The sequence below is a fragment of the Pteropus alecto genome, unplaced genomic scaffold (assembly GCF_000325575.1).
Source record: "Pteropus alecto unplaced genomic scaffold, ASM32557v1 scaffold106, whole genome shotgun sequence".
NCBI lineage: Eukaryota > Metazoa > Chordata > Mammalia > Chiroptera > Pteropodidae > Pteropus > Pteropus alecto.
The window spans coordinates 930,540-943,734 of record NW_006442103.1 but is presented as its reverse complement, the minus strand read 5'-3'; the positions used below and the strand labels follow the sequence as shown (position 1 = coordinate 943,734).

Here is a 13,195-nt window from a genome sequence, read left to right as displayed (position 1 = left end):
GTCACCGTGCGGGGCGGGCCGCGCCGCCTGACAGCTGCTGGAGCCCCGCTCACAAGGCTACGCTCGGTGTCCGCCTGCGGCTGCTCGTGGGCGCCCGTCTCCCACGCACTGGCTGGGGTCGCAGCCTTGGAGTCGTCAGGGGAACATGCGCCAGGGAGAGCGCCCTGCAGGAGAGGGCAGGGACCCCGGCAGCCAAGGAGAGGCCCTTTCAGCTGACCTTCTGGGATCTGGAATAGAGGCTGTGCATGGAAACGGTGCGCGGGGCGGCAGCGGAGGAGTGTGTGTGGTCTGTGGTGTGTGTGCTGTGTGTGCGAGCGAACGCGGTGTGTGTGTGGCGGGGGGGAGGGAGTCGGTTGCCCAGGGAAAGCCTTTCTGGGGAGTCTGTGTGGGCAGAGAGATCGCATCCTTATGGGGAGAAACAGTTGCTTTTATTTATTTTGTTTTGGTGCATTCGAACTACACATAAAGATTTCCTTTAGGAAAACGTGGACCTGTCTGACAGACAAAAACATTCCATAGGAAGAGTCTTTTGGAGTAGAAATGGTATGAGACTGGTGTCTATAAGGACCTAGAAACAAAGTCCTTAAACAGAGGTCCCTGTTTGTGCTTCAGTTTCCTTGTCTGTGAAGCCACCACAATGACTATATTGGGTGTTTAGAATGCGTTAAATAAAATGATACTGCAAGGGTACCTCCTCCCCAGCAACTGGGATTCGGTGAATTTGGGAGAGAATCAGTGAGCTTAGACACTGACCTAAAGGGAACAAACATCCTAGGATGTCAACATGAGAAACACCCGCATCCAGTGGCGACAAGAAGACTGCATCGGGCCTGGAGTATGAACGGCTACAACCAGAGCCTAATCAAGCCTGTCACAACCCACCTAAGGATGCAGGAGCACAGTGTGCTCCACGTGCTGGTCACCGTGTCTCCGCCTTAGACTGCCAGGAGCAGCCTAAGCACTGAGGGCCTTGACAATCTGAGCCCTTCATCACAGCTGAGTTGTTCCAGACACCCAGCTCCCTCTGCCCTTCTCCCAACTTACAAAATAGTTTCTGACAGCACTCAGTGTCCCTTCAGAGGAGAGAATGTGTTGACTACATGATAGGAACATTCCAGTCTGTCCGGCAAAGTCTCTTTTCTATGTTTTCAATATTAGTATTCTGGTCAATAGATGCATCATCCCTGGTGAGTTCAGTTGACATGAGCCAACCCTTACGATGCTGAACACTACAGTTTATTAACTACTTATAGCCTATATTCTGGAGCAGATACTTTACAAACATTGTATCATTTGTTCCTGACTATAAAACTGCAATAGGCATCATTACTCCCATTTCATGGATAGAAAAATGAGATTCAAGAGTTAACGTGACTGTCCAAGGTGACACAATTTAATCAACTTTAGGTACACGTGCAAAAACTGGGTTTTGGCACCTGCTAAACACGGGCCATGGTGGCTCTGCTATACTATCATAGATCTTTACTCTTCTCTGTAGTAGTCTGGACCCAAGTTCATCCCTGTTTATTCTCATGGATACTTGACAGTTGAGCCAGGCTTTGCGGTATTTCTTTACCTTCTTTCTCACTTCTTTTTACCTGTGGAATAGTCCATAACACCCACCTTCCAACTCCACCACCTTTCTGATAAGAAATGAGACTGTTGTAATTGTCATTCAAAACTTAAGAGAGGGAAGAGGCGGAGGATGAAAAGAAGCAATACAGATGGCATGAGGTGCTTTATAGACACTACTTCACTTAAGCCTTTTCTATTACTGTCTGCATTTGAAAGATAAGAAAACTGATGATCTGAGAGACTGGGTAAGTAACTTGCTCTTGATCACAAAGGTGAAGCTGTTATTCAAAGTCAGAACTGGTTTAAAAATTTAATGCTCTTTTTACTATAGTACTTTCCACTCCATACCCCAATTTCCTCTTTTGGGTATCTTGCTGAGGGTTGAGTGTAAATGTGGGCGGAAGGGTATGTACATACTGAACTAGAGGCCAGGGGACCAAGAGACACATGGAGTGGATGCTGCCTTTAGATTTCACTTGAGGTTGCTTCGCTCTGCATTCTAGCTTTGGGACTGAAGCTCTGAGAGGGAACGAATAGGGTACAGTAACCTGCATCCCCCTGACCTACTTTCTCCCTTGGGAAGGGAGCACAGCCTGCGGAACATGGAAGGTGAAGGCCCATTACAAGGCCCACTTTTCTTGCTGGATTGGAAGCTCCTGATGATGAGACCTGTCTTGGGTGACTTGTAGGCCCATAGTTCCTAGCACAGACTCTTCCTAGAAATCAGGTGCATGCATAAGGGCAGCACAGCTCTACACAACCAGGACAAATCTTTATTGGATTATCTGATCCCAATCTCAGAGAAGTTAAGCGATGTGCCCAAGGTTATATAACCAAATAAAGAGTCTGCACCAGAACCAAGGTCTCCTGGTGCTTAGTCCAAAGGTCTTCATGCTGCCTCTCAAATCCCTTCCCTCGCTGTATTCACTGAAGTCCTCATTCTTGGGTGGTTAATTTCTCCCTGTCTCCACCCTCTTGGTTAGAATGCTATTTACTTCCTACTGGGTCTATTGCTGAAGTAGGAGTATTCTATCTCAAAACTTCAGTGATCAAACATTCAGAGATTTCTTGCCCGAGCGCTTGTGATCTCATCCAGGGAAACAGTGAAGCCCAGAGTTTGTCAGGCACTAGGGATGGGGATATTACAGAAAACTCTGCTAGTGAGAAACTTCACTCTTTCATGCCATTGGAAAGATATGGTTTTTCCAAAGGAGAAACAGTTTAACACAAGTGTCTCCCTACTCCTGCTCATGTGTCAATCTTAACTGAAAACACCCCTAGATACAAATGAGAGCTATTATTTCAACACGCTATTATTTCAACTCAGGTGCCAGGCAATCTGCTAAGGGAAGAAGATTCAGAGGTAAACATGAGAGTCATGGAACCCATCTTGTGGAGCCTGGCAGTGAGGATGGCTGTAAATAACTGAGGTGGGTGTTATGAAAGAGAAAGTCCTATGGGTGCTATGGGAACTGTGATTATTTTTGCTACATAAAACAGGGTGATTGAACTTCAGTAGCACTGAACATGGTTTCTTTCCACAACTGAATTTTATCTTGCTCTTCTCTCATGGGCATTTTCAAAGCCAGTTTTGCGTTAGGGATCAGAACTGGCCATTCCAGCCTGATTGTTCTTTGCGCCATTGATCAATCCTAGTAAATACACAATTCATCAGAAGAAAGCAGGCGAGCATCCAGGATGCAACCAATTTAGTGCCCTGATATACAGCTTCAGATATATTTCATAAAGCATTCAGAATATACCTAAAGACTCATAATGAAATGAAGTTGATGCTCTAATTGGAAGATCCTAGAGATTTGGATTCAGCAACCCTTATCCATTTATATTTCTACATATTCTTTCTTCCTATGGTGCTGGTGCATTCTAGCTGTTACTCCTGGTCTAGTTGACTAGTCCTGAAGAGAGGTAGCCAGGTAATCTCTCTTCATAACTATGATACTTAATATCCATGTGGATAGCATATCTAACACCTCGATTTTGAATCCTTCTCTACTTTTATGACCTTTCTCTATAGGTATTGGCCACCCCAAAGCAGGGCCAAATCATGGCTTGGAATGTTGCCCGTTCTAAGATTCTCCAACTCCTTTCTCATACTATTGCTCTTCACCCTTCACCTGCTCACATCTACTAATTATTTGCTGCTCTGAGCAATCTCTATTTCTTGTTATTTTTAATTTCATCATTTATGAAGTGCATGAAGAATCATTCTGGGAAGGAGTTTAAAACAGATTTTCAAGTCACCCTCCTTTCCATTCTAAATCAGTCTAAAAAGCACACGGATAGTTCTGGGGCAGTTGTATCTGACCACACTTTGGGAGACACTGGTCTGGATAAGGGCCAAACAGGTGTCCAGCCACCCTTGGTGGTGAGGTTCCAAAAGCCTTTGCAGCTGCACCCCACCACTCTGCAATGCTGGCCTTAAGCTCGTCCTACTGTGCTTTTTTCCAGGAAACAACCCTGGAAAGGGCCTTGGACTTGGATTTGAGCTATTTGGGTTCAATTTTGCTTCTGCCCATAGAAAACTTAGGCCTGTCTGATCTCAGAAGCTAAGCAGGATCAGGCCTGGTTAGTACCTGGATGGTAGACTACTTAGGAAGACTGGGTGCTGGAGGCATAAAAAAAAAAGAAAAAGGAAAAAAAGAAAACTCAGGGCAAATCCCGACCTTTGCGATCTCAGTGTTCACTTCTGTCAAATGAAGGATTTGGACAGTTTGATCACTGAACTTCCTTTTGGCTCTCACACTTGACAATTCCTGCTTCTACCTTTTTGCTCGGGGCTTTTCAACTGTCTGGAAAGTCTCTGCTGAGAATTGTCCATCACTTTTTCTCCTACTTCTGATGTTTGTCTTTAAAAATCCTCCCTGGCCTATAAAGCCCTGTTCAAATGCTACCTCCTTCGTGACACCTTCCTCGACCCTCCTGTAAGTACTGTGTCCTCTGAATATAGACCCAATCTCGTACCTTCCTTCTCTCATAGCTCTTTGGTGCTTCTCCTCATTAGTTTATAAGTTCCTTGATGTTGGGAGCTACGCTTAATGCAGTATTTTAACCTCTATAATAATGAGTGTAGAGGATAGTTAATAAATATTGACTAGATGAGGAATGAGAGTATAAATGCCCCTACTGGCTTCTGTCACCTTTTCTCCTGGAAAAAGAGCATAACAAGCCTGCATTTACTGCCATCACTTACAGAAGTATGTTCTCACCTGACCAATGTCAGCTAGGTCTTGCTTAGGGCTTTCTGAACTGATGGGAGCAAGACCCCATTTTCCTTTGCCCACGTCTGGTACCGATGACAAGGTCCTCCAGGGAGTGGCCATTTCAGGCTGTTGTTTCTCTACCATTGTCACATTTATCTGCTTGTACAATGGGAAACTTGTGTGGCCAGTACCCTTCGCATTTTAGTCTGTCCCAGGAATGAATGAACCCCACTCCACCCCAACTCTAGCTTCTGCACCAAGTGACGTGGAGGCGCGTGGCTAGAAGATAGTCAGCAAAATGTTCAGCGCTGATGGGAAATAAAATATGGCCTAAATGTAGCAAACAATTCCCTTCTATCCAGAAACGTGATTTGAATTTCTCATACATCATTATTAAATCACATGTAGAGATCTTTTTTTGCAATAATGTAATTTAGAACAGCAGTTTCCAACTTTTTGGTCTCAAGACCCCATTACACAATAACATAATCTTGACTGGCCATTTTATATTTTATATGTTTTTACATAGGCACATGTTTATGTATATATGTATATGTATATGTATGTGTATATATATATATATGTATGTGTGTATATATATATAAAAATATAATCTAGACTAAACTCCTTTATATTTTAAAAATCATTGAGGACCTTGGGTACCTCCTGCAAGAATACTGGGAAACCTCAGGGGTCCTCAGAGCACATTCCTAAAGCTCTTAACCTCTTAAGGCTGAAAGTAAACAGTATACATTTAATTCAATAAATATTATCACACAAAGATATTATAATAAATATAAAATAATTTAAAATGAATGTAGAAGTGATGAGAAACTATCAATATATGTGTAAACAATGCTAGGTACTTGATATGGAGGCTTTTTTTTAAGGTTCTAAATTGATTTTCCCTTTATGACAAATCTCTTCCCTTCTCTCTCATTAGCAGAGGAAACATAAAAGAACAAGATATGTCTGTAATGTTCTTTGAGCTGACTTATTCATATTGTGTCCCCAGGCCCAGCGTGGTCCCCGGCTTGCAGGATACCCATGTTGCCCCTTCCTGTCCACTCGCCACCTTTCTCTCTCCTACTGTCTGCCCTGGGGACTCCCCTGTTGGGACCACATCAAAAGTTGCCCTGATCTGTGGTGTTCATCTGGGTTTGGCCAATGGGGAGCCCCAATCAGAGACAGGAAAAAGGAAAGAAGTGAGGTGATTAATTAATCCCCTGGCTCCTCCCTGTGAGGTTACATTCGGCTATCTGTCCTTTCATGGGAGTTGGCCGCTCCCCTCCAGGCTCCCTCTCTACACAACTCTCCTTGCAGTTTCTAGCAGCCTCTTCCTCTCCCATCTGTTGGACCCAGCAATGGCGCTGGGCCTACTATGCCCTCTGGCTCCCCACGTACCACTTGCACCTTTGTAAGTCATTTCTTTGTAAATAAACCTTCCTTGAATTATTCTAATTTGAAGGATCCATCAGGTTTCTGGTGGTGCTCTGACTGGTACACATTAATAATTGCCTATTGGTTTTTGAAAAAATTTTAAATATCTGCTTTTATCCAGTTATTCATACTTTTTAAATATTTTTCTTTAGGTAACTCCTTTAATTATTTTCATTACCTTTTAATTTCAAGCCAGAGCTGTTGTTGTACAGAATCTGTTTAATTCCTTTCCTTCTTACTGCCCCCAACTACGTAAAAATCTTTCCAAAAGATGTTCCCTCCCTAATTCAGAAAGTCAAGGCCGTTACTACAGAAGGTGATTTTGAGAGGAATTTCAGGCCCAGAAGCCGTATTACTTAAAACTTTGTGGCTGGCTGTTAGTCTTCACAGTCTTCACGAACATTATTTTGGAGTCATTCACATCTGAAATAGGTCTCAGTGAGGTTAAATGAGCTGTCACTATTATTCAAGCAAAGCTAGAGAGAGCTACAGAGAACATCAAGGCAGCTTGAAACACCGGGAAAAAATTCTGAGGCCGTAACTGAGATTCCTTCTGCCTGTTCTCTCTGTTGTTCTGCTTCAGCCCTTGGATTCCTGCTTCTGGGCTATGAATCCAGCTGCATGTTTAGAAAGCTAGTGCCTCCTCTGTGACGCCTGGAAACTATTAGATATCTTTGCTGGCTTCAGGGTCTAGTGCCTCTTTGCTTCCTATATCAACCTTTCACAGTCTGCACTCTCTACCCCCAACCTATGTTTTATGTGAAGTCGGTAGACTGGATACTAGATCATCCCTGTGGGCCGCACAGTTTCACTCTAAAGAGGTGAAAGTGGAAACCTGACCCTGCCCACAGCCTGGTCAGCTCACAAAGCCCTCTGGAAGCAGGAGCCGGGCTCTGTTTCCCCTCTTCCCTTTTCTACTCACAGTCCTTCTCCCCAGTGGCTCTGGATGGGAGCTATGAGAAAGGGACAGAGAGTTGTCACCCTCCATAATTAGCCAGACAGGCAGGGCTGCAATATCACCACGTGACAGTGCTCTTGCACCTAATACATTATTCACGCTCCCCCCAAGTCATCCGTTGTCATGTTCAAAATAGGTTATTCACACTGAGGCTGCTGGAGGTGAAAATTTCACAGCAATGGCAACAAATGCAAGTGCTTTGTTTAAGCAAATCTCCAAAGAGAGTGGCCTCTCCAAGCAATCCCGTTAAATATCTTTCACTGAATCTCCATTATGTTTTCATAGCAGCAGCAGGAAGAGGCTGTGAAAGCTGTCTGCTGCCAGCATCAGGGCTGAAGGACAGATGGCCTTATCTGTTTCACTGACCCTCCCTCAGAGAACCTCAAGGGGCTACTTGAGGAAGATAAACTGAACATCTGCTCTCAAATATTCTCTGTACCCAAGACAGTTGCCAAGTCAGAATGAGGATATCACCACTGGGCACTGGCCTTTCTGAGAAGGGCCTCTCAGTCCGGGGTGCGGCATTCAAAAAGGAATTCAAGTTCAATAGCTGGAGGCCGCGTGCCCTTGTGTTTTAGATCCTAATTCACAGACACGTAGACTCTTCGCCACTTAGAGTACACAAGCCTTCTTGATGGCACTAACATCCAACTCAAGTGCCTGGTAGAATGCAAATATTTGACTGGCTGTTTCAGTGTTTCGAGAGTTACTGGCATGTTAATATGTTCTTTTAATGGTTTTTGAGGATACAAAAGACTATCTTACAGGAGGAAGAACAATTTTCCCTAGGATTAGAATGAAGAGAGGTGATTGAACACATCACTTGGGGGATCTAAGTTAAAATATGAACAAATGTGCTGACTGCTAGCTCTTGACTCTTGAGTGCATGTGTGAGTGAGGGAGGCCGATACATCTCCCCATGGAAGAGAAAAAAGAGATGGAGTTTAGCAAAGGTATTGACCCCTTGCCTACGTTCTGTGAGGACTAAAAACCTCTTCAGGTTTCTTCCAGCTGAGAGGCTATGGATGTACAGCCTTGGAGCAAAAGAGCAAGACATACAAGCATTTTAACTTGGTGAGCACAGCACCAAAGACAGGAAGCCACATGAAGATGGAGAGCTCGTGGATGCATTTCCACAATTATCATGCTTATCATAATAGTGCTCCCAAAGATATCAAGCTCTCTCCTTCAAATACTCTTCTCCAAGAAGCTTGCCCAGATTATCCAACCCTCCCCTCTGATCTTTTCTTTCATCTCCCTTCAGTGCTTCTGAGAAGTTTGCACTGCATTCGTGAACTCCTGGCTTGATGGAACAGCCCATATAGGTTATATAGCCCAATCCCTATAAGCTGGAGATATATCTCTAGATAATTTTCCCTTATGTATATGGTGCTTTATCGTCAACATTTCAACAGATACTTCCTGAGTGCCCACTATTCAGGTTACTTGGAGTAGGACTTCATGAAGTCATCCACTATTTATGGCTGCACTACAAACTTAACTATACCAAGGTGGACTCCTGTTTCCCCACAGCTGTGGTACTTCTCCCTGTCCCAAACCGCCTCCTCCAGCAGCCTTCCTCATCTCAGCGAAGAACAGCATCACCCTTCCTGATGCTCAGGCCAAGTCTCTGGAGTCACCCTCAGTGACTCTTTGCCCCTCACCTCAAGAATCTAATCAGTGTCAAGTCTGGTGACGTCTCCACCAGTACTGGATTATTGCAGTACTGTCCTATCTGGCCTCCCTGCTTTTGCCCTTTATGCTCCATCTTTATTTCCAAGACAACAGTCAGAATGATCCTTTGGAAAAGCAAGTCAGATGATGTCACTTTGCTCAACACCCACCAGTGCTCCCATAGAACAAACATTTAAATCCTTACAACAGCCTGTAAGGCTTTACAAGCTCTGGAACCCCAGAAACCTCTCAGAGCTCATCTTCTACAGCTCTCTGCTGTGCTGACATTGTGCTGCTCTCACACTGGCCTTTTCGCTTTTTCTGGAACATTCTGCAGACATCCAGGTCAGACCTGCAGCTCCTTGAAGCCTCTGGGCATTTAACAGTAAAGCCTTCCCTGACCACTGTGCTCTATCATCTCACCCTGCACTTAATTTTTCTCTTTAACACTTTTCTATCTGACACATCACACTTTTACTTGTTTGGCTACTGTCTGTCTCCTTCCACTGCAATATAACTTCACAAGGGCTAGAGCTTTGTTATTTCACTGCTGATCCCAAGAGCTGAACAGAACTGAATACAGTCAATAATATTGTAGTTACTATGTATGCTGTCACATGGATACTGGATTTATCAGGGTGATCACTTTATAAGTTACATTAATGTCTAATCACTATGTTATACACATGAAGCTAATATAATATTGTATGCCAACTGTAATTGAAAAATAAAAAAAATTTTAAATACAAAATAAAACATATGAAAAATAAAAGAACTCTGTAAAGTGGTGCTGGGGGAAGCAGTAACTATTGTGTGTTTACTGCAAGTATTTACCCAGAAAGTTGGTTTTGTATACTGTTAAAAATCCTGTTAAAGATCTTATTCTGTTCCTCCAGCATTCCTGACCAAGGTAAGGAGATTCTTTCCAACAGCAAACTGCCATAACGTATGTTATTCTTTAATAGTTAATGAATTTTCAGAGGGAGACCAGATTGGTGAAAGCAATAAAACATGGGTAGGAAATAACATACTTATTCTGTGCCAAGCAATGGGGTTATGCTGAGACCTGCCTTGGTCACATGATAGAGATCACATTTGTTAATTCATGAGCCAGTTGTACCTCTATGTTCTCAGGAAAGCATTTGAAGTGAGCAGTCTCAATAGCTGTGCTCTTATCAGCTTGTGTCTTTGTTAATCACAGGGCAGGAGCAGAAAGCGGGGAATTGTATAGACTTGGGAGGCTGGGACAGCTGAGAAAATCCCAGTTAAATAATAGCTGACATTTATAGAGTAAGCCCTTAATGGTTTTCCATTATCTCATTATCTCCTTTAACTTTATAGTAACTTTTCCGAGGAGGTGACCACCATCATCATTTTCATCATGTCACCATCACCATCCTCACTATCAGCACTGTTATTATCACCACCGCCACCACCACCATCACCATCATCTTCATCACATCACATCACCAACACCCTATCGTTATCACCATCACCACCACCACTACCACTCCATTCTCATAAGCATCACCATAATTGTCATCATCTCCATGTAGAAGATGGAAAGTGAATCTTCTGAAAAGTTAGGTAACTTGCCTAAAGTCAAATTACTAATAAGTTGAACTAGGTCTTTTGAGTCCAAAATTTTTTGTTTTTTCTACTATGCCACCTTCTCTCAGTTTGGAAGTCTGAATGGTAAAAATCAAAGATTTAAAAACAACAGAAGCTTTAGAATTTTTGTATACGAAGTGCTTAGTATAGTACTGTGGCCAGATGAGGGTTTGGCCCTTCGTCAGATGCTGTTTGCACAGCAAGCATATATTTTTTTACTCAGATAGTAGAGTGCAGATCATTCAAAATAGCATCATTTTCTGAAAAAGCTTTTTATCATGCTTTATTTTAAGATTTAATTAAAAAAATTTTTTTTTTAGGCGAGGCAGCCCTTGGTTGACCTCACAGATTGCAAGGACCTTGTCAGCTTACAATCCCTTATTTTTTATTTTTTACGCCTATAGCACCTGGTCTTCCTAGGTGGTCTCCCATCTAAGTACTAACCAGGCCCGACCCTGCTTAGCTTCCGAGATCAGACAGTATCAGGCTTATAAAGAGTGGCATGGCTGTAGACTATATTAAGATTTAAATTTCGAATTTATTTTTTAGTTTTTAGAGATGCTAATGGAGATTAATAGGAGATTGAGGCATACCCCACCCCAAAGATATCCTTGGTACCCCATAGCCTATAAACCAGATGTTGAAGGAGAAAACTTCGTTTTTTTCTAACATTGCAGTCATGTAATTTATCCAAAAGTGGTTAATAGCGCCTTCCACAAATCATTCCTGCACATTTGATTCTTTGACATATTGTTCTTCAAATACCATTTTATCAATTCATTGTGCTGTTATAAATAGGAAGAAAAATCCCACCATAAAAAATGTTTTCATATCTACTCCCTCTCAGAGTATCTTAAATGCTGATTTATAGAGGAAAAAAATAATTATATTCAACTGCTCAGCCAGCTGACTCAGTTTGTGATCTGAAAGTCTAGTTATCTTCTCCCTGTTTCTTAGCTCATTCTTACACTGAAAGGACAGTTTTAGAATGAAGTCAAGAGGGAGAAGGGACCAGCTGGTCTTCCCCCTTGCTGTTTGAATTGTATGATATATATTTAAACATTTAACTCCCAATGATCCAAAAACTTAGAGGGAACAATCGTAGTGAAAAGATGGCCCCATAACTTCATCATTTTCCAGAAGGTAGCAATTTGTTCTTTCTCTTTATTTGATTTAGAAACGATTATTTCCTAGAGTTAAACTGCATAATACAGCAGATAAATACCCTCAAGATCTTTCTTATGTTTATTAGGTTACCTGTTAATGAAAATCTTTACAAATCTTGACACACTGCTTTCTCTCTCCCTCAGTTGGGAAAACAAACACCTCACCCCTCCAAAAGTTCACATTTTCCTCACTTGTACATTTTAAGGCCCAAAATTTTTACTTTGTATCTATCATTGTAAGTTGAAGCATGAAAAAACATAAAATATAGAAAGTCCACATGTGAAAGAATGATGATCATATAAATTATTAATTTGCTTTTTGGAGTAAAACTAGTTGTTATACCTGCCTTTTGATTGTCTTACCAGCATAGGTCAAAATCTTTCTCTTAAAAATACCTAAAAACAATTAAGTAGATTGTTCTTTTATTCCTGAAGAGAAATTCTAGATGACTGATGAAATATGCTCTCTCTACACAACACAAAGTGAAGTGGTTTTTCAGCTTAAACAACCTGGCTTGGCTATTGACAAGAATCAAACATTTCAGATTCTGGACAAACCTTCCTTCATTTTGGATGTACTTATGCTATAGAATCATCAGCTAGTCAGCTGGGCACATCCACATTCCAACCCTCCCCGCCACTCCGATATTAGCCCCCAGTACAGCTGGGAACACACTGAATGTTGAGAAAGTAAATGAATGTTCAGTATCCCACTAGCGTCTGCATTTATGGTTTCACTTTCTTCTTTCTATTTTTACTTGCTAATTAGTACTAGTCACTATTGTTTTATTCCTTTCTAACTCTTCTCTGCCTTTCTTCTGGTACTTGAAATAGTCATTTCAATTTGACTCAGCTAATACCTTTTCCTTCTTTAAAATCTCTTCTGAAATCAACTGCATTGTAAACATCTTTGTTAAACATCACAGCTGTTTGGCAAATAATTAATAGGCAAAATTTAGCCATCCAAAAATAAATGAGAAGTTGAATAAGCTGACACTTGCTAAGCACAATAGAACATGTGAGGCGTGGTTAACTGAATAAATCATATCTCCTTAAATGAATATGTTGACTTGAGTAAGTGAAATGACTTCTATCAAGGAGGAAAGGCAATACTTCAAATTTCTTTCTCTGTTTTGGTCATAACAACTACCTATTTCTTTTTCTGTAAAAAAATTGTTTTGCCCCACATACAGTGGATATGTATTTACTTTTACTTTTCAACTCAAGTCCTATAGAAAACATACTCAAGTATGTCACATACCATTCCTAAAAAGACTTTGCTGGCTGTTCATAGACATATTAAATAAACATTTTAAATTATTTATTTGTAATATTGAGCCCCTTTTGGCTTTGGCCTGATCTAAATAGGTCACTGTGAGGTCACCAGAGGCCATAAATCGGGGTGGATTGGTGGCTAAGAGCCCACATAGCTTTAGTGCAATGTGCTATTTTAGTTTGTGTCCCTGAAATGACACCATCTCTTTGGCACCAGCCAAAGAAGGCTTCCTAGGCATGTATGGGAAGCGACTGTTTCGCAGTAATCCAAGGCA

The 13,195-nt window shown here is 41.9% G+C and overlaps 1 protein-coding gene and 1 pseudogene across 3 annotated transcripts in view; both read right to left on the bottom strand.

The window, feature by feature from the left end:
- RIPOR2 (RHO family interacting cell polarization regulator 2) overlaps positions 1-13,195 on the bottom strand; it is a 103,955-nt gene that overhangs the window by 85,714 nt on the left and 5,046 nt on the right. The window lies entirely within an intron of this gene.
- On the bottom strand, positions 10,875-10,993 carry LOC112469094 (annotated as a pseudogene).